Below are 2,500 nucleotides of genomic sequence, written 5' to 3' on the forward strand. Positions count from 1 at the left end.
TATGTTTATGGTAAACTTTATTTTATCATTTGTGTCTTGGGGGACATTGCTGTATCAATGGTCTTTATTTTTATATGTAATATGAAGGTGTTCAGAAGTGTCAAATCCTTTTGGTTTTATTTTAATCATCTATTATTGTCATGTTTGGTCTTCTGCAGTTTTTATTTTATAAATAAAAACATAAACTAGTGTGTATGTAAAAGCTTATCAAAATTACCTGTGATTAAACTATAAAACTACATAAACCTCAGTTACTCATTTACAAATTTACTAATTTTGCATCATTTTGACCCAAACCCCAACTATAAAATCAACAGCACTTTAAACTAAGCAATTGACATGCAGTTCTACTTTTCTTTTTTATGAGTTTTAGACTTTCACAGTCAATATCCCCTGGACTTGGTTTGTCTTTATTGTTATTTTATGTTTCTTTTTGTTATTATTTATAGGATCTTTTTGTGTGTCTGTGTATGTACAACTTCTTAATTGAAGGTTGCTGTTCTCATGTAATTCTAAGAACTTCATCTACTTCATTCATTCTATTAAAATAATCCAGGAGTTCTCAGCCATAGGTCTCTGAGGTGAACCTTTATGCAAGTTTTTTTTTTCTTTTTCTTTTACAAAGGATTATGGCAGATTTGTATAATGCTTAGTTATGAGTTTAATAGATAATTTTGGCATGAGCTTAGCTAAAGTATTTTTCAGTTGATAATTCATGAGCTTTGATTCAAAAAATTTTGGTACCCACAAAATTTGGTCCAAAAATGGGTTTTTGTGATTCTGCATTGATAGAATCCTAAGCCCAAGAGAGCAGAACCTAGCTTGACTTTTAATTCAGATGTAAAATATAATCAGAATTGGAGGTGATGTTAACTATGATTTTTTTTTTTCTGTATCCATATGGCAGATAAATGTAATTTCTTACCTTCATGTGTTGAGCATGTTTATTCAGATCACAAAGTAACTGATAGGATACAGAGCCTTGACATTAAGTAAATGAGAGTTTAAGCAATTTGGAAATAATTTAGGAGAGCCATAGCAGTTCATCACCTTACTTTTGGCTGGTTGTTATAATGTTAAGATTATTTCCTTTGCTAGATTTTCTGCCATTGTGTATCTCTTCTGGAACATTTAGATACACTTTAACAATGATTTGCAAAAGAGTGGTTACATATTACTATCACTACCCTATATAACCTCGGTTACATTTCTGCTTCAGAGCATTATATTTTCTGTCATTGTCTAATGATAAAAAAGAAATGTGTTTATATCTTATGTTATTTTTAATTGTTATTTAATCTTTGTACTCCCAAATTGCTGCTTATTCCATAAATTAAACATAGATCAGATCTACCCAGTTTCAGTTATCAACTGTGCATAAAATTTCTTTTCAATAATGTTAAATGCTGTGGGTATTTCTAAAATATAAGCAAGTATTTTCAGTATTTAATGATTTAGATTTAATGCAAACAGGTTAAATTTGTTTTACAAAGAAGTCCAAATAATGTGTATATATATTTTTTTTTCTTCTTTTTCTTTTCTTTCTTTCTTTCTTCTTTCTTTCTTTCTTTCTTTTTCATCAACCTGTATCATTCCACTGCAGGACATAAGCCTCTCAAGACGATTATGGCTAGGTACCCCACCTACTGGGCCTAATTGTATCTTGGTGCGGGGATATATATATATATATATATATATATATATATATATATATATATATATATATATATATATATATATTATTATTATTATTATTATTATTATTATTATTATTATTATTATTATTATTATTATTATTATTATTATTATTATTATTATTATTATTATTATTATTATTATTATTATTATTATTATTATTATTATTTTTATTATTATTATTATTATTATTATTATTATTATTATTATTATTATTATTATTATTATTATTATTATTATTATTATTATTATTATTATTATTATTATTATTATTATTATTATTATTATTATTATTATTATTATTATTATTATTATTATTATTATTATTATTATTATTATTATTATTATTATTATTATTATTATTATTATTATTATTATTATTATTATTATTATTATTATTATTATTATTATTATTATTATTATTATTATTATTATTATTATTATTATTATTATTATTATTATTATTATTATTATTATTATTATTATTATTATTATTATTATTATTATTATTATTATTATTATTATTATTATTATTATTATTATTATTATTATTATTATTATTATTATTATTATTATTATTATTATTATTATTATTATTATTATTATTATTATTATTATTATTATTATTATTATTATTATTATTATTATTATTATTATTATTATTATTATTATTATTATTATTATTATTATTATTATTATTATTATTATTATTATTATTATTATTATTATTATTATTATTATTATTATTATTATTATTATTATTATTATTATTATTATTATTATTATTATTATTATTATTATTATT

At 20.2% G+C, this 2,500-nt stretch overlaps 2 protein-coding genes across 2 annotated transcripts in view; both read left to right on the forward strand.

The window, feature by feature from the left end:
• The window catches only part of LOC122266388 (uncharacterized), an 8,526-nt gene that overhangs the window by 296 nt on the left and 5,730 nt on the right, over positions 1–2,500 (forward strand). The window lies entirely within an intron of this gene.
• LOC122266389 (uncharacterized) overlaps positions 1–2,500 on the forward strand; it is a 15,348-nt gene that overhangs the window by 229 nt on the left and 12,619 nt on the right. The gene's annotated exons all lie outside the window — the stretch shown is intronic.

The sequence above is a fragment of the Penaeus japonicus genome, unplaced genomic scaffold (genome assembly GCF_977035675.1).
Source record: "Penaeus japonicus unplaced genomic scaffold, GWHDUDI00000001_assembly GWHDUDI00000005, whole genome shotgun sequence".
NCBI classification, from domain to species: Eukaryota; Metazoa; Arthropoda; class Malacostraca; order Decapoda; family Penaeidae; genus Penaeus; species Penaeus japonicus.